This window comes from Drosophila kikkawai, unplaced genomic scaffold, assembly GCF_030179895.1.
Source record: "Drosophila kikkawai strain 14028-0561.14 unplaced genomic scaffold, DkikHiC1v2 scaffold_87, whole genome shotgun sequence".
NCBI classification, from domain to species: Eukaryota; Metazoa; Arthropoda; class Insecta; order Diptera; family Drosophilidae; genus Drosophila; species Drosophila kikkawai.
In genome coordinates, this window is record NW_027222749.1 from 52244 (window position 1) to 75703 (window position 23460).

Consider the following 23460-nt stretch of genomic DNA (forward strand, 5'->3'; position numbering starts at 1 on the left):
GGGGAGTTGCACACTGTTGCAAAGTGTGGAGAAAAGCAAAAACAAATAACAATAATCGTAGCAAATATCGAAACATCAACCAATCTCTTCGGTTTGGATTTATTTAACATATTTGGGTTTGATATTATGCAAGTGTCAAACATTTATGAGGTGCACCATGAAAAAGTAATTGATGTATGCAACAAGTACAATAAAGTTTTTGAACCAGCCATGGGTGTCATAAAAGACTTCAAAGCCAGCGTATTTTTAAAAGCTTCAGCAACTCCAAAGTTTTATGAGGTGCACCATGAAAAAGTAATTGATGTATGCAACAAGTACAATAAAGTTTTTGAACCAGCCATGGGTGTCATAAAAGACTTCAAAGCCAGCGTATTTTTAAAAGCTTCAGCAACTCCAAAGTTTTATAAAAGCCGCCAAATTCCATCCATTGCCAACAAAAGAAGCGCTGTTCCACATCATACGTCATGGTAAGCAGTTCAGCAAAATAGATCTTAAGGATGCCTACCTTCAGATGGAATTGGATGAAGCCGCAAAGCAAATCATGGTCGTTAACACACCACTTGGCCTATTTCAATATCAGCGCCTACCATACGGAATTGCAAGCGCACCAGCAATCTTCCAGAGATATCTTGAGCAACTTCTAAAAGGGATAGAAGGTTGTGGCAACTACCTAGATGACATCATCATCTCAGCACCTACAAGCGAAGAACACCTTCAACGCATCGAACAAGTTCTCAGCATTCTTCAAGAGAACGGCATTAAATGTAAACGGGAAAAATGTTTCTTTTTCAAAGACGAAATTGAATATTTGGGGCGAAGAATCAGCGCAAACGGGATTCTTCCAGACAGCTCAGGCTTTGAGGCAGTTAAACGTTTGAGTCCACCTTCTAATTTACAACAGTTGGAAGCATTCATGGGTAAAGTAAATTATTATTGTAACTTTATTCCAAACTATTCGCAGTTGGCGGCTCCTTTGAATCAACTTCGAAGAAAAGACGTAAAGCACTTTTGGTCCACAACAGCAACAAGCGTTTACAGCTCTTAAGTCTCACATCATTAACGCAACGCAACTAGCTCATTTTGATGAAAAATTACCGCTAGTCCTCGCCACAGATGCCTCATCCTTTGGCATCGGGGTAGTCCTTTCGCATCTTCAACCAGAGGGCGGAGAGAGACCCATTGTGTTCGCATCGAAAACACTAGACAAGCACCAGGCTAAGTACAGCCAAATCGAAAAGGAAGCACTCTCCATAGTATTTGGAGTTAAACGATTCCACCAGTATCTTTATGGAAGAAAGTTCATTCTACTTACAGACCATAAGCCGCTTGTAACTATTTTTAATCCAAGCAAGCACCTTCCGTTAATGACGTCAAACAGACTACAACGTTGGGCCATTATTCTCATGGCCTACAATTTTGAGATCCAGTACCGATCCACATCTGCTCATGGTAATGCAGATGCGCTTTCGCGCCTTCCAGTGGGCACAGATCCAGACTTTGATAAAGAAGAGGAAGCTTGCTACACAGTATTGGAATCAACTCCACCAATCAATTCAGAGACCATTCGCAACCATGTGGATAAAGACAAAGTTCTGAAGCAAGTCCTTCAATATGTATCTGAAGGATGGCCAGAAAAACTTCAGCAAGGCAACGAAGCCTTATTGCCTTACTTCAACCGGAAGTTTGCCCTCACCATCAACAAGCAGTTGCTTTGCCTACACAAAGACGCAAACCGTATTGTAATTCCTTCTAGCCTACGTGCCCATATCCTGAAACTTTTACATGAAGGTCATTGGGGCATTGTTCGAATGAAACAGCTAGCTAGACAGCATGTTTGGTGGCCTACCATAGACGATGACATTAAAAATATTGCTCAGTCATGCGACATCTGCAAATGCAACAATCCAGCACCACCAAGAGAGTTCCAAAGTTGGCCAGCAGCAACAGCAGCATGGGAGCGAATTCATGTCGATTTCACAGGCCCAATCTTCGACAATATGTGGCTTATATGTGTAGACGCCTACTCGCAGTTTCCATTTGTTGTTCAAATGTCGTCTACAACCACAGATAACACGATTGCTGCATTATCATCAATTTTCGCTATAGAAGGATACCCAAAGACTCTAGTTAGCGACAACGGTCCACAGCTTACGGCTGACGCCTTCAAAGAATTCTGCAAACTACACGGTGTAAAGCACATCACAACAGCACCGTTCCACCCAGCATCCAACGGATTGGCAGAACGTTTTGTACAGACGTTTAAATACTCAGTCAAGAAGAACCTTCAAGACGGTATACCAGTACGAGTAGCAGTAACTAAATATCTTGCTTCTTACAGGTTTACTCCTAATGCACAAGGGAAAACTCCTGCCGAGTTAATTCATGGTCGACCAGTCCGTACCGTTTTAAGTCAACTTTTCGAGCAACATACTGAAGCTAAACAGCCAGCAACAAAGTACGTTCAAAATCAAATGGTCTATGCTCGAAATTATTCAAGGGGAGAAAAGTGGATAGAAGGCATCATCGACCGTTCCATTGGAAAAATGATTTATGTTGTAAAAACAAAAAATGGTTTTTTCAAGCGCCATTTCAATCAGTTGAAACCGAAGTTGCCAGTACTCAACGACATAAAGAGATCTCCAGAGTTTTGGTGGGTTCCTGAACTCCCACAGTCAGCTTCCAGTCAAGGACCACAACGACCAGATCAACCGTTAACTACGCCAGCTGTTCAGAATCCTGATCCTGTCCCTGATCCACCGGAGAACATAGCAGCACCCAACCAACAACCGGTGCAGTTACAACAAACACGTCGTCGTTCGGGCATCCCAATACGTCAAAGCACCAGAGTTCGTCAAGAAGTTGATCGTTTCAAGCCTAAGGACTTCAGGCAACAAAAACATCCGCATCGCTCGTAAATTAAAGGAGGAGATGTGTCATATATAATCAAATGTACTCTTTACTTTTATACCCTTCACAAAATATGTTCACATTGTACAACACACATTTCTATCCTATCTGGCAACCTTGCACTTCTTTCAGTATACTATTATAAAGAATATGAATAAACAGTTGGTAATAAGCACTCGACGTGATCGCTTCTGTCTGCTCGCTCCAAACATAACACGGACCGTTCGCCCGAGAGTTTTCTTTGGCCAACTCGAAGTTGAAGCCAAGAAGAAAATTTGTCTCCCAAAACTGAAAGCACTTTTCCAACCGTTGGCACAATTTATTAAATAAAGCGCTTGGGCGCAATTTATTTACGCTCTGGGGCGCAATAATAATTGTGTATAAAAAAAATGTGCGCAAACGGATGTAACCTGAATTTTTTTATTTTTCACTGCACAAAACACAAGATCGATGTCTGCGGAGTTTTATTATATTGGCCGGAAAAGATCGAATAAAGCCGCGTGGGTGGTTTATATAGATAAGCTCAGAAAGCTTTATCAGGACCAAAGTTGGCTGCGCTTATCAATGCACCTGCATTAAGAGAGCAAGCTTAAGATAAGCCATTTTTTTTCAGCGATGCCAGATTTTAATATAGCTAATTTTTTTAATTCAGCTATTATAAAAAACTTTTGAAGCTTTTAAATATTCGTTTTAAAAATTCGAACTCCTGGCCGTTACACTCTCGCCGGCAGCAAGTGAGGTGTTACCTGTGTTACAAACACGTACTCTGCCATGTTTATGTAAGCATACCTGAAATCGAAATATTATAAAGTATTAAAGCGAAATGAATCGTAAATAAGTGGTATTACCTGGGGGAGATGAGTCGGTCGCCAGACCGCCTGGAATTGACTCCGGTCCGCCGGAGAATGGGTGATGCCCCGAGATGACCAGGAGGCATCACTGGATGGGAGGGTGCGTCGTGGCGTACACATCTAAGCCACCAATTCGTCCAAATTGTCGTCCAAGTCTTTGTTTACATTTTTTACGTAGTGATGTGAGTTTTGTCAGCGATAGTGTTATTCGAGACGTCCGATATTTTGTCGGTATTCGATTGTGCGGACTGCGGGCATCGGGTCGAACCCGATGGGCCACTCTGAGCTAGCCCGGCATTACCCTTGCAAAAGGCAGTTCCGTTACAAAATACATGCATTATTAGCTGAGTAATGAACTTTTTGTTTACAAATTTACAATAGAGAATACAAATGTATTAGCCATGTAAAAACTAATATAAGTACAAATTATGCCGTGGATACATGCATTATTAGCTGAGTTGTGAACTTTTTGTTTACAAATTTACAATTAAGTATGCAAATGTATTAGACGTGTAAAAACTAATATAAATATAAATTCTGAAGTGGATACATGCATTATTAGCTGAGATGTGAACTTTTTGTTAACAAATTTACAATTGAGTATGCAAATGTATTAGCCGTGTAAAAAATAATATAAATACAAATTCTGAAGTGGATTCAGGCATTATTAGCTGAGTTGTGAACTTTTTGTTTTCAAATTTACAATTGAGTATGCAAATGTATTAGCCGTGTCAAAACTATTATAAATACAAATTCTGAAGTGGATACAGACATTATTAGCTGAGTATGCAAATGTATTAGACGTGTAAAAACTAATATAAATATAAATTCTGAAGTGGATACATGCATTATTAGCTGAGTTGTGAACTTTTTGTTTACAAATTTACAATTGAGTATGCAAATGTATTAGCCTTCTAAAAACTAATCTAAGTACAAATTCTGCCGTGGATACATGCATTATTAGCTGAGATGTGAACTTTTTGTTTACAAATTTACAATTGAGTATGCAAATGTATTAGCCGTGTAAAAACTAATATAAATACAAATTCTGAAGTGGATTCAGTCATTATTAGCTGAGTTGTGAACTTTTTGTTTTCAAATTTACAATTGAGTATGCAAATGTATTAGCCTTCTAAAAACTAATCTAAGTACAAATTCTGCCGTGGATACATGCATTATTAGCTGAGATGTGAACTTTTTGTTTACAAATTTACAATTGAGTATGCAAATGTATTAGCCGTGTAAAAACTAATATAAATACAAAGTCTGCGGTGGATACATGCATTATTAGCTGAGTTGTGAACTTTTTGTTTTCACATTTACAATTGAGTATGCAAATGTATTAGCCGTGTAAAAACTAATATAAATACACATTCTGAAGTGGATACAGACATTATTAGCTGAGTTATGAACTTTTTGTTTACAATTTACAATTGAGTGTGCAAATGTATAAGCCGTGTAAAAACTAATATAAGTACAAATTCTGCCGTAAATACATGCATTATTAGCTGAGTAATTAACTTTTTGTTTACAAATTTACAATAGAGTATGCAAATGTATTAGCCATGTAAAAACTAATATAAGTACAAATTATGCCGTGGATACATGCATTATTAGCTGAGTTGTGAACTTTTTGTTTACAAATTTACAATTGAGTATGCAAATGTATTAGACGTGTAAAAACTAATATAAATATAAATTCTGAAGTGGATTCAGGCATTATTACCTGAGTTGTAAACTTTTTGTTTACAAATTTACAATTGAGTATGCAAATAAATGTATTAGCCTTCTAAAATCTAATATAAGTACAAATTCTGCCGTGGATACATGCATTATTAGCCGAGTTGTGAACTTTTTGTTTACAAATTTACAATTGAGTATGCAAATGTATTAGCCGTGTAAAAACTATTATAAATACACATACTGAAGTGGATACAAACATTATTAGCTGAGTTATGAACTTTTTGTTTACAATTTACAATTGAGGGTGCAAATGTATAAGCCATGTAAAAACTAATATAAGTACAAATTCTGCCGTAAATTGTTGCATTTCAAGTCGGAATGGGCTGGAGGGCTATCGATATATCGATAGAGCTAGGGTCGGTAGGAACAGGGGGAGGCAGGGACTGGTGAGCGAACCGGGAAAAACCAAACTTAAGAGAAAGGGTTTTTACCCTTTTCACTAGGCCGTTGCACTGAGCGCCCCAAGATTACGGTAAGCCGAAAATGGGAACTCGGACAACGGAGCCTATATAGGGGGGCAGGAGACTGGAAGAGGGGGAGATTAGCGGGACGTCAGCCGGCGCGTTAGCATCTAGAAAAAGTGAAATTTAATATTTAAAAAAGAAAAACGTGAGTGAAGTGGCGCGAAGGAAAATAGCCATAGTGATTGTCAAAGAAAATATATGGTTTTTTTCTTACAGCGTGGCCGTGACGAATAACACGGGCCACGGGTCTTTTTTTCTGTGTTCCTTGGTGTTGGTGCATTCGCGTCTCCGAGCGTTAGGTGGATTTTGTCTGGGCGAGACCTCACTTCCCGAGACCACCGCGCGACACCAGGTCCCAGCGCACCTGCACAGCAGCGGCCGCCGGCACAAGCCACCATCAGGCGAAACCGGGAGCAACCGGCAAACCCAACATAAACTGGAGGACAGCGGTGAGTCCGTTCCGATTAAAATCGGCCGGCCCTAACCTAAGTGGTCGGAGTCATATATTTTCGCCGCCAATCCTGGCCGTAGTCTCTTCACCTGGGTTTTGCATGCCCCATATCAATAGCCATTGATTCTCCGCAGCCGGAAATATAAGATATTGTGCATAAAACTTTGTTAATAGTTGTTAGTGTTTGATGTATTTTTTTTTTTGTAAACTCACGTATCGCCGTAATTTGTCCTCTGCGTTGTCATAGTCCCTGGGTCCGGGATTTGTGCAACACAAGGCTGCAATAGGGCCGATTCGGGGTGAAGAAGCTGGACCAAAAATCGAAGTAGAACCCTCTCCCCTTTTATTTCTCTTGGAGCTCCAGTAGGGATATCAGGTTGGAAGTAGCAAATTATTTTGGCCAGGTTGTGGCCTGTTGCGTGTTAGCGGAGCGCCGCTTCTCCTCCGCGATATCTGGAAACAATTGCTTGGCAGCCTTGGCGCGAGCGCATCCCTGGCTGAGGCCACGCTCTCGCCGGGAGCAAGTGAGGTGTTACCTGTGTTACAAACACGTACTCTGCCATGTTTATGTAAGCATACCTGAAATCGAAATATTATAAAGTATTAAAGCGAAATGAATCGTAAATAAGTGGTATTACCTGGGGGAGATGAGTCGGTCGCCAGACCGCCTGGAATAGACTCCGGTCCGCCGAAGAATGGGTGATGCCCCGAGATGACCAGGAGGCATCACTGGATGGGAGGGTGCGTCGTGGCGTACACATCTAAGCCACCAATTCGTCCAAATTGTCGTCCAAGTCTTTGTTTACATTTTTTACGTGTGAGTTTTGTCAGCGATAGTGTTAGTCGAGACGTCCGATATTTTGTCGGTATTCGATTGTGCGGACTGCGGGCATCGGGTCGAACCCGATGGGCCACTCTGAGCTAGCCCGGCATTGCCCTGGCAAAAGGCAGTTCCGTTACAAAATACATGCATTATTAGCTGAGTAATGAACTTTTTGTTTACAAATTTACAATAGAGAATACAAATGTATTAGCCATGTAAAAACTAATATAAGTACAAATTATGCCATGGATACATGCATTATTAGCTGAGTTGTGAACTTTTTGTTTACAAATTTACAATTAAGTATGCAAATGTATTAGACGTGTAAAAACTAATATAAATATAAATTCTGAAGTGGATACATGCATTATTAGCTGAGATGTGAACTTTTTGTTTACAAATTTACAATTGAGTATGCAAATGTATTAGCCGTGTAAAAACTAATATAAATACAAATTCTGAAGTGGATTCAGGCATTATTAGCTGAGTTGTGAACTTTTTGTTTTCAAATTTACAATTGAGTATGCAAATGTATTAGCCGTGTCAAAACTATTATAAATACAAATTCTGAAGTGGATACAGACATTATTGGCTAAGTATACAAATGTATTAGACGTGTAAAAACTAATATAAATATAAATTCTGAAGTGGAATCAGGCATTATTAGCTGAGTTGTGAACTTTTTGTTTACAAATTTACAATTGAGTATGCAAATGTATTAGCCTTCTAAAAACTAATCTAAGTACAAATTCTGCCGTGGATACATGCATTATTAGCTGAGATGTGAACTTTTTGTTTACAAATTTACAATTGAGTATGCAAATGTATTAGCCGTGTAAAAACTAATATAAATACAAATTCTGAAGTGGATTCAGGCATTATTAGCTGAGTTGTGAACTTTTTGTTTTCAAATTTACAATTGAGTATGCAAATGTATTAGCCTTCTAAAAACTAATCTAAGTACAAATTCTGCCGTGGATACATGCATTATTAGCTGAGATGTGAACTTTTTGTTTACAAATTTACAATTGAGTATGCAAATGTATTAGCCGTGTAAAAACTAATATAAATACAAATTCTGAAGTGGATTCAGGCATTATTAGCTGAGTTGTGAACTTTTTGTTTTCAAATTTACAATTGAGTATGCAAATGTATTAGCCGTGTCAAAACTATTATAAATACAAATTCTGAAGTGGATACAGACATTATTGGCTAAGTATACAAATGTATTAGACGTGTAAAAACTAATATAAATATAAATTCTGAAGTGGAATCAGGCATTATTAGCTGAGTTGTGAACTTTTTGTTTACAAATTTACAATTGAGTATGCAAATGTATTAGCCTTCTAAAAACTAATATAAGTACAAATTCTGCCGTGGATACATGCACTATAAGCGGAGTTGTAAACTTTTTGTTTACAAATTTACTATTGAGTATGCAAATGTATTAGCCGTGTAAAAACTATTATAAATACAAATTCTGAAGTGGATACTGACATCATTAGCTGAGTATGCAAATGTATTAGACGTGTAAAAACTATTATAAATACACATTCTGAAGAGGATACAGACATTATTAGCTGAGTTGTGAACTTTTTGTTTACAAATTTACAAGTGAGTATGCAAATGTATTAGCCTTCTAAAAACTAATCTAAGTACAAATTCTGCCGTGGTTACATGCATTATTAGCCGAGATGTGAACTTTTTGTTTACAAATTTACAATTGAGTATGCAAATGTATAAGCCGTCTAAAAACTAATATAAGTACAAATTCTGCCGTGGATACATGCATTATTAGCTGAGTTGTGAACTTTTTCTTTTCAAATTTACAATTGAGTATGCAAATGTATTAGCCGTGTAAAAACTATTATAAACACACATTCTGAAGTGGATACATACATTATTAGCTGAGTTATGAACTTTTTGTTTACAATTTACAATTGAGTATGCAAATGTATAAGCGGTGTAAAAACTAATATAAGTACAAATTCTGCCGTGGATACATGCATTATTAGCTGAGTTGTGAACTTTTTGTTTACAAATTTACAATACAGTATGCAAATGTATTAGCCTTCTAAAAACTAATATAAGTACAAATTCTGCCGTGGATACATGCACTATAAGCGGAGTTGTAAACTTTTTGTTTACAAATTTACTATTGAGTATGCAAATGTATTAGCCGTGTAAAAACTATTATAAATACAAATTCTGAAGTGGATACTGACATCATTAGCTGAGTATGCAAATGTATTAGACGTGTAAAAACTATTATAAATACACATTCTGAAGAGGATACAGACATTATTAGCTGAGTTGTGAACTTTTTGTTTACAAATTTACAAGTGAGTATGCAAATGTATTAGCCTTCTAAAAACTAATCTAAGTACAAATTCTGCCGTGGTTACATGCATTATTAGCCGAGATGTGAACTTTTTGTTTACAAATTTACAATTGAGTATGCAAATGTATTAGCCGTGTAAAAACTAATATAAATACAAATTCTGAAGTGGATTCAGGCATTATTAGCTGAGTTGTGAACTTTTTGTTTTCAAATTTACAATTGAGTATGCAAATGTATTAGCCTTCTAAAAACTAATCTAAGTACAAATTCTGCCGTGGATACATGCATTATTAGCTGAGATGTGAACTTTTTGTTTACAAATTTACAATTGAGTATGCAAATGTATTAGCCGTGTAAAAACTAATATAAATACAAATTCTGAAGTGGATTCAGGCATTATTAGCTGAGTAATGAACTTTTTGTTTACAAATTTACAATAGAGAATACAAATGTATTAGCCATGTAAAAACTAATATAAGTACAAATTATGCCGTGGATACATGCATTATTAGCTGAGTTGTGAACTTTTTGTTTACAAATTTACAATTAAGTATGCAAATGTATTAGACGTGTAAAAACTAATATAAATATAAATTCTGAAGTGGATACATGCATTATTAGCTGAGATGTGAACTTTTTGTTTACAAATTTACAATTGAGTATGCAAATGTATTAGCCGTGAAAAAACTAATATAAATACAAATTCTGAAGTGGATTCAGGCATTATTAGCTGAGTTGTGAACTTTTTGTTTTCAAATTTACAATTGAGTATTCAAATGTATTAGCCGTGTCAAAACTATTATAAATACAAATTCTGAAGTGGATACAGACATTATTAGCTGAGTATGCAAATGTATTAGACGTGTAAAAACTAATATAAATATAAATTCTGAAGTGAAATCAGGCATTATTAGCTGAGTTGTGAACTTTTTGTTTACAAATTTACAATTGAGTATGCAAATGTATTAGCCTTCTAAAAACTAATCTAAGTACAAATTCTGCCGTGGATACATGCATTATTAGCTGAGATGTGAACTTTTTGTTTACAAATTTACAATTGAGTATGCAAATTGTGACGCTGCGCGCACAGAATAATAATAAATAGTCAATAAGAAACTCAAAGAAATAAATAGTCAATAAGAAAATCAAAGAAATGTAAAACAAAAAAAGAAACTGAAGTAGCCACAAGGATGGAATAAAAGAAACCAAAATAGTATGAAGTAAACACAAAAGAACTGAAATACGAAAGACGTAAATAAAACAAACTCGGAAAGAGAGAAAAGGAAAGACGCACTCGACTTTGAATCAAAAGCGCGCGCGCGCGCACGGGATGCGAAGGGTCACACTGGCTGCACGACGACAGGGCACACTAGCGGAGGCAAAACCCGGCCAGGGAGCTGGCCACACTAGGGCCTCGCCGAGCCCTATATAAAGCGCACCACGGCACTGGAGAAGTCACTCAGCCGCTGATTGCAATCGTAATCACCCAAGCAGCCAAGTCACATTTCGGGAACCAGGTAAATCCAGGTTCCGACCAATACATAGTAGTTAGTCGTAGTCCTCCCCGCTAACCCCCTCCCTCCTCCTTGCTGACTTTCGAGTCCAAACCGTTGCCGACTTTCGGGTCCATCTCTGCCGACTTTAGGGTCCATCTCTGCCGACTTTAGGGTCCACTCTCTGCCGACTTTAGGGTCCACTCTCTGCCGACTTTAGGGTCCACTCTCTGCCGACTTTAGGGTCCATCTCTGCCGACTTTAGGGTCCATCTCTGCCGACTTTAGGGTCCACTCTCTGCCGACTTTAGGGTCCATCTCTGCCGACTTTAGGGTCCACTCTCTGCCGACTTTAGGGTCCGTCTCTGCTGACTTTCGAGTCCCAAATCGTTGCCGACTTTCGGGTCCATCTCTGCTGACTTTCGAGTCCAAATCGTTGCCGACTTTCGGGTCCATCTCTGCTGACTTTCGAGTCCAATTCTCCTGGCAGACTTCCGAGTCCAAAACAACAACTTCTCCTTGCAGACTTTCGAGTCCAAACCCCACTTCTCCTTGCAGACTTTCGAGTCCAAACCACACTTCTCCGAGCAGACTTTCGAGTCCAAGACAACAACTTCTCCTGGCAGACTTTCGAGTCCCAAAACAACAACTTCTCCATGCAGACTTTCGAGTCCAAACCCCACTTCTCCTTGCAGACTTTCGAGTCCAAACCACACTTCTCCGAGCAGACTTTCAAGTCCAAGACAACAACTTCTCCGTGCAGACTTTCGAGTCCAAAACACCTTCTCCGTGCAGACTTTCGAGTCCAACCCAACTTCTCTTTGCCGACTTTCGAGTCCAAACCACAACTTCTCCAGGCTGACTTTCGAGTCCCACTTCCATCCTCCGAGCAGACTGGCGAACCCAAGCGACGGACTGCATACGGACCTGCGCGCCCAACAACAACCATCCGCCGCCCCGATCGGAGCCACCATCTTCTCTTCTCCCTCTTCCCCAGGCACCAGCTGCAGCCGGCGACATCCAGACGCGAGAAGACCCACCCAGACGCGAGAAGCCTACGCCCACTGTCACCCGGGATTCACGGACCTGATCTTTTCCGTCGCCCCGAGCCATCCGTTGGTCACCAGCGCAGCCGAAATCCTGATCAATTTACCTGACTGTAATATTACGTCAATAAACCGTACTCTTACTCTTTACTGTATTTCCCTCTCGAGTTCTCCCTGGGGGGCAAACGGATCGGGGAAAATCTTTACAGCAACCACGCCTGAACCAAATAAATCTATCTGCACAGACCCTGGACGTCCCGCTGACTACCCGTGGGCGACAGGACGTTCTAGATTGGCGCCCGAACAGGTTGAAGTGGTTGTAAGTAAAAGATCCGATACCGTGGGAGTAATGTCGAGCTGGGTATACCTTGCATCAAAGAGTGAGCTAACGGAGTACGCGGAAGAATTTGGGCTAGACACCGCAGGAAGGAACGAGGATCTAAGGCGGTTACTGGCGGCTTTCGCTAAGAGAACGGATCACACGGAGGCAATGGTACTGAAACTCTCAGAACTTGCGGAAAAGCACAAGAAAGAGAAAAGTCCGGCTAGAAGCTCAACACCGGCGATCGTGGTGACAAACGGAGAAGAGCGGAGCGCCGAGGAACAGCCAACAACGAGTGCAGCGGCAAGGGTCAGAGCTGTTAAAGAAGGAGAGCAGAAGACCGACCACCGAGGAACGGTTACGGCTAAAATGGAGGAGGTCAAAGAAAGGAAAGGAGACCGGAGAATGGAGACAGATATTGTGGACCGAGTAAGAGGTTGGGGCATCCGGTACCAAGGAACAACGAACCCGCTGGAGTTCCTGAGCAAGATGGAACAATGGGCAGATGGGTACGGGATACAGAACCAGCTAATACAGACCATGCCATTTATACTGGAGGGGATTGCGTACGACTGGTGGAACACCGCACCGGCCAGAATAACAACATGGCAGCAACTGACATCAGAACTGCTGGAACATTTCCTACCATCAAGATACGGAGAACAACTGGAGATCCAGATAGTGCAGCTGAAACAGCGGGAAACAGAGCCGGTAAGAGAGTACGCGATGAGTCTAAGGAAACTGATGCGGTTCACAAAACTAACGGAGGAGGAGAAACTCGACCGGGTGTACAAGAACTGCAGAAGCAAAATAAAGCTGTATACGCGGAGAACGGGGTTCAACACCCTGACAGAGTTCCTCAGGCTGGCGGAGGAAGTGGAGGAGATCGAGGCGGCAGAAAACCTCACACAACAACTCCAACAGCCATACCAGCTCAGCCCGGACATATGCATGCGCTGCGGAGGAACCGGGCACGCAGCGAGAACATGCACGAATCCGCCGAGATTGTTCTGTTGGGTCTGCGGGAGAAACGGCATCCGGACAACAGAATGCTGCAGATCGGGATCGGGAAACGACAGAGGCCTGAGCAGATGAAGCTGGCGGCTCAGGCGACAAGAAATCCAGCTATAGAGGACGACCTAAGCTGTGACGGGTTTCAGATCATAGCACGGATCGGAATCGGGAAGGGAACGGCACGCGGAGTGGTCGATACGGGGGCATCAAGAAGTGCGATCAGCAAAAACATGTACCAGGATCTAAGGGACCACGGAAGATGGTGGGGTACACGGGAGGAGATCACACTCGCCAACGGAGCCCGACAAAGAGCCATAGGGAACTTCACAGCGAAGGTTAGCTTCGGAGGAAGAGCGTTCACGGTAACGTTCATGATACTGAAGAACGTGTCTGGAGGAATACTATTGGGTATGGACTTTCTGGCAGGAGCGAACAGCATGCTGAGGTGCGGCAACCTAGAGTTGGATCTGATATCGGCCATGGACGGAACACCGACAAGGGAGGAAAAGGATACGATGGCAGAGAAGGCAGGAGAACCGTCGGAAGAGGAAGTGCAGCAGTTCCTGAACAAAAACAGGCAAGTATTCGAGGACATGAAGGGTGTAAGCAACGTGACCGAACACAAAATATACCTGAACGACGACAGACCGATCAAGCAGAGATACTACCCGCGAAATCCCAAGCAACAGGCGGTCATCGACGAACAGGTAGACGAACTGCTGACCCTGGGGTTAATAGAACGATCGAGGAGTCCGTATAGCGCACCAGTCGTGCTGGTAAGGAAAAAGAATAACGAATGGAGGATGTGCATCGATTACAGACAGCTGAATGAGAAAACGGAGAAGGATGCTTACCCGGTACCGCGAATGAACTTCATCCTGGACCAATTAAGGGAAGCAAAATTTATAAGCACCATAGACCTGAAGTCAGGATATTGGCAAATCCCGATGGAACAGGGAAGCAGGCAATACACTGCATGCACGGTACCAGGACGAGGGCTGTTCCAGTGGACGGTAATGCCATTTGGGCTAACCACCGCCCCGGCAACGTTCCAGAGGGCATTAGACACAATAATTGGGCCAGAGATGGAACCGTTCGCGTTCGCGTACCTAGATGATATTATTGTGATAGGCCGGACTAAGAGGGAGCATCTTGAAAAGCTCCAGGAAGTATTCCGAAGCCTGCAACAAGCGAACTTGAGAATAAATCCGGACAAGTGCCATTTTTTCCAAAAAGAACTAAAGTACTTGGGCCATGTGGTAAGCGAGCACGGGATCCGGACAGACCCGGAGAAGGTAGCAGCGATTCGGGACTTACCGACACCCAAGAACACAAAGGAAGTACACAGTTTTTTGGGAATGGCGTCGTGGTACCGAAGATTTATCCCAAACTTCACGGAGCAAGCAGGAGCACTGCAGGAGCTTACAAGGAAGGGCCAAAAGTTCGAATGGAACCAAAACCATCAGAACTCGTTCGAGCAGCTGAAGGAAAGCCTGATGCGGGCTCCGGTACTGGCATGCCCGGACTTCACGAAGCGGTTTAAACTGCAGACCGATGCCAGCGACTTCGGAGTGGGGGCAGTACTTACGCAGGACACAGAGGACGGCGAACATGTAATCTCCTTCGCAAGTAGGAAGCTAAGCAAGGTAGAACGGAAATATAGCGCAACGGAGAAGGAGTGTTTGGCGATCCACTGGGGCATAGAGAAGTACAAGATGTATCTGGAGGGCTACCCGTTCACACTAGTAACGGACCATATGGCACTCAAGTGGCTAAACTCGATAAAGAGTCCCTCAGGAAGGATAGCAAGATGGGCGCTAGGTTTGCAACCGTACCAGTTCGACATACAGTACAGGAAGGGGAAGCTGAACGTGGTGGCGGATACATTATCAAGAGCACCGCCGATAGAACTGAAGACAGTAAGCCAGGTGGCAAGCTGGGTGGAGCGGAAGCGAGACGAGGTATAAAAAGGGCAAGGCGACACGGACTTTTACGTAGAAGGCGATCAGCTCTACAAACTCAATCAAAATCGGAGGGATCAGCAGCCATGGAAATTGTGCATACCCGAAGACCAAGTACACCACATACTAACGGAAAACCACTGCACGCCAGCAGCAGGGCATCTGGGAGTGTACAAGACAAAGCGGCGAATACGTAACCGATACTTCTGGCCAGGTATGGCAAAAGATGTGGAGGAATTCGTCAGTAAGTGTGATAGCTGCCAACGATACAAAGTATCGCAACAAAAAAGCGCGGGGAAAATGTTAACAAGAATAGCAGAGGCGCCATGGGAAACGATGTGCGTGGACTTCGTCGGGCCGCTACCACGGACAACCCATGGAAACACAATACTAGTGGTGATAGTGGACAAATTCTCCAAATGGGTGGAGCTAGCAGCGATTCGGCAAGCGACAGCAGACGCATTCTGGAAAATCTTCCGCGAGCGAGTAATAGCACGAGTCGGCGCGCCAAAGATCCTAATATCCGACAACGGAGTGCAATTCACGGGACGCAAAACTAAAAACGCGATGGAGATGTGGGGAATACGGCAGCAGTTTACCGCACCTTACACGCCACAGGAAAATCCGACGGAGCGAACAAACAGGACGATTAAAACAATGATAGCACAGATGACGGGATCGGAACAAACGAAGTGGGACGAACACATCCCGGAACTGATGCTAGCATTCAATAGTAGCACGTCGGAATCGACGAAATACAGCCCGGCACATTTAGTTTTCGGAAAGGAGCTAAGGTTACCGGATATGACCTTCGATAAGGTAGCGAATGGCTCAGGAATAAAGGAAGAGAGCATATCGGCAAGATGGAGGCGCATGGAGGACGCACGAAAGGAAGCAACGGAAAGCATGGGAAAGGCGGCGGAGCAGCAGAAGCGGCACTATAACTTGCGGAAGCGGGAATGGAAGCCCAGGATCGGGGAATGGGTTTGGTGTAGGACGCATCATCTCTCGAACGCGGTAAACAAGTTCAATGCAAAACTGGCACCACGGTATGACGGACCCTGGAAAATAGTAGGGTTCATATCCCCAGTGATATTGGCGCTAAGGGACCCAAAAACCCGGAAAACAAAACGGGCATATATAGGGGATATTAAGCCTCAGAAAGGGGCTGAGGCAGAGCAGAGATCGGCACAGGTGGCGGAGAGAAGGCAAGAGAGCGATAGGGCGGATAAGCAGAGTCAGGAACCGATAACAGGCAAAGACCACAACCTAACCCAACGACCCGAACGTAACGTTATACAACACTATAACCACATAAGACGTAGCCTAACACTAGAAAACGAGCTAATCAGCTGGCCAAAAACTAACATGGGTTCTTTCTGTATCCTTCCAGCAGAGACGATGAATCGCTTTCAAGCAAGCGCGGAGAAATTCAGGAAGAATCTCGACAAGGCGGCACGCGGGGCGCCGCGAACGCAGCTAATCGACCCGAGCGTGGCACCGGGGACGGTAAGAAAGCGGACGGCACCAACCAGGATGGGCAGCAAGAACGCGCAGGCGCCGGAGAGTGGGGGCGAACCGCTCGCTGGGCCGCCGACGGCACCCGTCCGCCCGGGGAAGAGCAGGGTCGCCCACATCCCGAAGGAGCAAAGACACACGGAGGGACCTGGATGCAGCGGTGCGCAGCAGCGGCAACAACAACAATTGACCGGATGGGCGAGGGCACCCGCCAATCAAGTCCGAGTCCTACAAAAGCCCGCAGCAGCAGAAGGGCAACCAGAGGGCCCACAACACAACGAGCAGAAACCAGCACAGAATAATAATAAATAGTCAATAAGAAACTCAAAGAAATAAATAGTCAATAAGAAAATCAAAGAAATGTAAAACAAAAAAAGAAACTGAAGTAGCCACAAGGATGGAATAAAAGAAACCAAAATAGTATGAAGTAAACACAAAAGAACTGAAATACGAAAGACGTAAATAAAACAAACTCGGAAAGAGAGAAAAGGAAAGACGCACTCGACTTTGATACAAAAGCGCGCGCGAGTTATCATTTAGTGCAATCGTGTCCTGGAAGGTCCAGAGCCCAAGGGGTATATTTATGTATATGTATATTCGTATGGAAATAAAAGTCAACGTATGTTGTTCTTCGTTTGAAGTTCAGAATCAGAGTGTTTTATTAAAAGAGTAAGTTGGCTTCGCTAAGGCTCGGCCCAATCCTAAGAAATGCTTGTGTAAGCATTTCTGTACAAAGGTTTTATATGTCTGTGTGTGTTGATGAGTTCAATGTTCCAGATACTGTCCAGCTAAGTCAGGCCGGATGTGCCGACTAGCTGGATTTCATTGTGACGGTGGAGTAGGGGGCACTGCCGGTAGCTCTGCCGGTAACTCCTCCCCCCCCAGATTGGAGCGACGGCCATAATGAAGGAATGGTCGCCGTGACAACAGGAGAAACTTCTCGGGGCTGAGTCCATACGATGGTCTTGGTTTTTCCTTTCCACCAAGTGATGATCAGGGCCAGTGTTAATAATCCAGTAATGCTGTATATGACGACTGTGTGTTGTTGGGTGGCTTGTTTCGTTGATATTATTCTGTGTCCCAGGTCTATGTCTTGTAGGTGCAATTTGTTTAATGTTATCTTTTGGGTACCACGGTTTATTAAAAGCACTTTGGGAGGTGGGAGAAAGATTTCTAAGTGCTCCGTGGCAATTATCTCTGTGCTATCGTAAGTTATATCATTGAGAGTAACTGTGCAATTACTGTGGGTTATGATTGCGGATCCATGTAGGGTGGTGTTTAGTCCGCAAGTGGTATTTACTTTGATATCTTTTCCATTAAATACAAATATGTAACCTTCCTCTGGTTCGAATATGTCTGTAGTTTCGTCGAATTCCTGTACGTCACATGTTTCCGGACTTATTTTATTCAGTAGGTTGTTTAGGCATTTTTGTGTTACTGAATGTAGGATTGTATCTTTCGGTTTTTTACAGAACATTGTTTTGTTAATCATTATGCATTTGGAGTTAAATTCTTTTGTAGACTCTTTATTATGAGCCACGAAATTTGGTGCTTTTACGAATTTATTGCCTTTTATGGGTAGTGGAACTATTCTGTAGAATTGGTATTGATTCTTTTCATAAATGGGTAGCTTAAGATTAAATACAATGTGTTTATTTCGTACAATAGTTTCTAGTTTAACAATCGAGAGGATATCCTCCTCTAAAGATAAGTTTATTTTCTGTGTTGAATATATATTTCTTATCTTTTCTATTTCTTGTTTGTCAAATATAAATTTAGGGATGATGTAAGCTCTTGCAAACACAAGGCTTTCTGCAATGTTTTGAATTAGATTATCTAGGACATCTAGATTAAATGATATTCTGTTTAAATATTGGAGTGTTCGTAAATGATTGTTTTCATTATTCATTTCTTTAAATATTGAATTTTGTAGGTTTTTGAAGAAGTATTTAATAGTTTGTTGTTCTTTGTTAATGTGGTCTGTGATATTTGTGAACCTGATTAATATTTCGTGGTTTAAATGGTTCTGAGTTATAATTTCTGATTCAATTTTGTTTTGGTCTGTTTCTAGTGAGTTTATTCTTTTGAAAATTTCATCAGCGTCTGTATTATCCATATTTCCGGATATTACTTTTATGACTGAGCCTAACCCATTTATTAGACCTCTTCTCATTCTATCGTGCGGAGTAATGTTGTTTAATTTGGTTTTAAGATTGTTCATTTTTATTTTAAGGATTTCTACCGATGGGTTGAATATGGGGTCTATGCGTAGGTTATTTATTGTATCTTCTAATATTAGGGTACAGTTTTGGTACTCCTCTATATTGATGACGTGGGTGATTGATTTATGATTGTGTTCTATGAATGCTTCTGCTAGGTGGATGGTCGCCAATGGTTGTGAACCATTGATTTCGTGAATGTGGATGTGAGCTTTTACAAGCATCAGCCTGAAGGAAGAAATGAGTAAAGGAAAAGAGTGTGATTGAGATGATTGATGAAATGAGGTTATGAGGGTTGGGAAGGTAATTCGACAGTCTCGTTCTGTGGGTTTACTTGACCAATCTCGCTTACTGAACTTGTACAATTCCTCACTAATCTTCTGATTTTAGCTTTATGAAGTTTCTGTCCTTTAGTGGTTGTAAAAGTCGTGTGTTTGTTCGCGATTACTTTATGTTTAGTAAATCTCGCTGTTGTTTTGTTCCTCCTGTTTTCTTTTCGAAACACTGTGTCTCCTTGATTTAAAGGGGTTGGTTCGACCCTGTCCTGATTAAGTTTATCTATTCTTGTTTGTGCTGTTTTACTGAGAATCTGTTCGATTTGCGGGTACAACTTTTGTTGAAATTCGTTTAACTTTTGTAAGTAATCGTGGTTGTCATTGAAATGTATTGTTTTCTCGAAAATATGTGTCCGTCCTGTGAACAACTCGAAGGGAGTTAGGTTGGTGGTTGAATGGATTGCGTTGTTATAAGTCATAATTGTTTCTGTAATAATTGTCTCATGGTCTAGGCTTAATCCTTGTTCCTTCCTGGTTACTAATATTATACGAAAAATTTCTGTGAGAGTAGAGTGAAGACGTTCTACGGGGGAGTTACTCGATGATTGTTGAAAAGAAGTAACGTGAGGCGTAATGCTGTATTGGGTAAGAAAATCTTGAAACATAGCTCCTGAAAATTCTGCACCCTGATCAAAAATAATTTTTGAGGGGATGCCGAATTGAGAGAAGAATGTTTTCAAGCTCTTTATTACGCAAACGGTATTTCTATTTGTCAGGATGTAAGCTTGAGCGAATTTAGAAAACTTGTCTATTATAGTTAGATGCAGGCTGTGGTTGATGGTGTAAATGTCGATATGAACTATATCTAAAGGTCTTTTCGGTATTTCCGTTAACTGGAATGACACTTTAGGTGGGTTCCTATCATATTTCATCGTCAAACAGATATCGCATTCTTTTATAATTTGCGAAACTCTCGACTTGAGTTGGGGGAAATATATTTCCCTTTTTAGGTGTTTGTAGGTTTCCTCGCTACCTCTATGATTGTTGTTGATGTGGTATTGCAAGATTCTGGAATTCTGATCGTTTTCATTTTGGACATCTTCTATGAGGATTAGACAACGGATTATCTTATAGAGATTATTTTCGGAGAAATGTGTGCTAAAGGCCTCTTGAATTATATGAAAGACTGTGTCTGTGGCGAGTATCGCGTATGTCTTGTTGGGTCTTAGTATTGTTGCTAGTAGTCGACTAGTTGTTTCCAAATCGAATTTTGGTTCGACTATTGTCCTACGTATTTTGTTTGCGAAGGGGATTGATGTTGTTGAAGAAGAGGGTCCTATTTTGAAAATGGTTTGAATATTGTACGTATTTAAAGGTTGGGAAGATACAGGTATTGATGTCGATTCTTCCATTAGATTGAGGTTAGGTTCGATTCTACTGAGGGCATCAGCTACTACGTTTTGAGAGCCTTTTTTGTAAGCTATCTCGAAATCGTAGGAAGCTAATGTTGTTTTCCATCGTAGAAATTTTGAATTTTGGCTGTTAAGATTTTGTAGCCAGATCAAGGGTTTGTGATCAGTGATTATTTTGAATTTTCTTCCAAACAGATAGGGTCTAAAATGTCCTACTGCCCATATAATAGCTAACATTTCCTTCTCTATAGTAGAATACCTGATTTCGGTATCCGAAAGGGTTCTACTGGCAAAGGACACGGGTTTGTCATTATTCTCAGGTCCTTGCGAGAGTACTGCTCCTATGGCAAGGTTGCTAGCGTCTGTCGTGAGTGTAAACTGTTTCTCGAAATCTGGGTATTGTAAAATTGGTTCATTACAAAGCAGCGTTTTGGAGAGTTCGAATGATTCTGTAAATTCCTTATCTATTACAACGGCCTTTTTACCCTTCAGTTGTTGGGTCATGGGTTTTGTTAGTTTGGCAAAATCTTTTATGAATTTCCTGTAATATCCTAATAATCCTAGGAAAGATTTAATTTCTTTGGAGTTTTTAGGACATGGGAAATTCTTAATGGCTTCTATTTTGTTGGGGTTTGGTTTCACTCCTTCTTGAGTGACAATATGCCCAAGGAAATCGATTTCTTTATGCAAAAAGTTGCATTTGGATGGTTGCATCTTAAGATTCGCTTTTTCAAGTTTCCGGAATACGGCCTTTAAATTAGCAATGTGCTCTGTTAATGATGGAGAGAAAACTATGATGTCATCTAGATACACCAAACAGATATTACCAACTAGTTCGCCGAGGACATTGTCCATGACTCTTTGGAATGTGGCTGGGGCGTTTTTTAGCCCGAAAGGCATTCTTGTAAATTCGTAATGTCCGTTTTCTACCGAGAATGCAGTTTTTGGTGTGTCTTTCGGATCCATCTCTATTTGATGAAACCCGCTAGCAAGGTCAAGTGTTGTGAAATATTTTGTTTTGCCTATTTTATCTAGAATGTCATTGATATTCGGTATAGGGTATTTGTCCGAAATTGTTTTTTCATTAAGTTTACGAAAGTCTATGACTAGTCTCCATTTCTGGTTTCCGTCATTATCGACTTTTTTAGGGACAACCCACACTGGTGAGCTCCAGGGGGAATGGCTGTTTTTTATAATTTTTTCGTCGAGCATTTTATTAATCTGTCTGCGTACCTCTTCTTTGTGTGCGAAAGGGTAGCGATAAGATTTTGTATAGATGGGTATTGAATCCGTCGTTGGGATGTTGTGTTTAACAACGTTTGTAAATGAAAGTGGTGTCCCTTCGTCGTGCAGAAGATTTGGGAACGATCTTAGTAATTTTTTAAGTGCAGATTCCTCTTCTGTATTGAGGTGATCCGTTTGTATTGGTTTTACATCTTTAATATTAATATTAGTGTCAAAGGTCTTCAGTGAGTGGGAAATGTGGAAGTTTTGTGCTTCGAATTGGTCGACCTCTAAGGGTTCCTCTAGGTAGAACATCTGGTCTTGGTCGGACTCGTTGATGATTTCTAATATTCCGGAACTATTTAGAGCTGTGTATAGCCCGCCGGTAATCGTAAGGTTGTCTTTAACTTTTATGGTTGGGCAAAGGAAGTCGCCGTTTTGTAGTTTAACCTTTATTGGTAGACGGACTTTTGTATTTGCCGGGATCTTGTGTGTCTCTGTTATGGGGTTGTCTTGTGTAAAAATTTTTATTTTTGTAAACGGAGTTTCCAAGAGGTGGTTTTCTAGGTTTATCTTAGCTTTATGTTTAGTTAAGAAATCTATGCCTAGTAACCCATTGAAGTAAGAATGGAATTTAAAGAGGAGAAATTGTGAAGTACCTGATCCGGTAAATTCTTTGAATATTGGTAAATTAGAAAAGTGCGTAATTACGAAATTGTTTAATATTGTATTTACTTGAATGTCGATGTCTAGTTTCGTTTTATCTGTATCAGGGATATTGGTTGGGTTTATGAACGAATAGGTAGAACCTGTGTCGATTAAGAATTTTAAAATCTTCTTTGAGTCGGTCGGTGATTCTACTTCTATGAAAGGTAGGGCAGACCCATGGGTTCGTCTACTTAAGTAGCCGATTGGTTTTTCGAGGCTTCTATTTGAAAATTTGCGTTATCTTCTATGTTGCAGAGATAAGCGGATTGTGTGGGATTCTGTTTGGTATTATTATTAAAAGGGTTATTACGGTTTGAGCTCGAGGGGTTAGTATCCCTGTTAGAGTCGTGTCTACGATAGTCATTGGAACTGTTGTTGTTCCTGTTGTTGCTGTCACGATAGTCGTTGGAACTGTTGTTGTTCCTGTTGTTGCTGTCACGATAGTTGCTACGCCGGTTATTATCGTAACGGTTGTTACTATTTCCTGAGCTATTATCGTAACGACGGGAGTACGACCTATCTCGGTCGCGTGAATTATCCCGTTGTTTATAGTTGGTTTGTGAAAAGAAAGCCTGTTCTGTCCTGCATATTTGGTATGCCTTGTTTAGGGTGTTAGGTTTGCGTGACCTGACAGCAGACCTGAGCGGTTCTCTAAGCCCTATAAAAAATGCGTTAAGACAGATTTCATC

General features: G+C 41.3%; 1 long non-coding RNA gene across 1 annotated transcript in view; it reads right to left on the minus strand.

The window, feature by feature from the left end:
* Window positions 1-6980: 6980 nt before the first annotated feature.
* LOC138929616 (uncharacterized) overlaps window positions 6981-23460 on the minus strand; it is a 41917-nt gene continuing 25437 nt past the window's right edge. Inside the window, exon 3 of the long non-coding RNA XR_011445853.1 lies at window positions 6981-6995. This is a non-coding gene — a long non-coding RNA (uncharacterized lncRNA). The remainder of the gene's footprint in view (window positions 6996-23460) is intronic.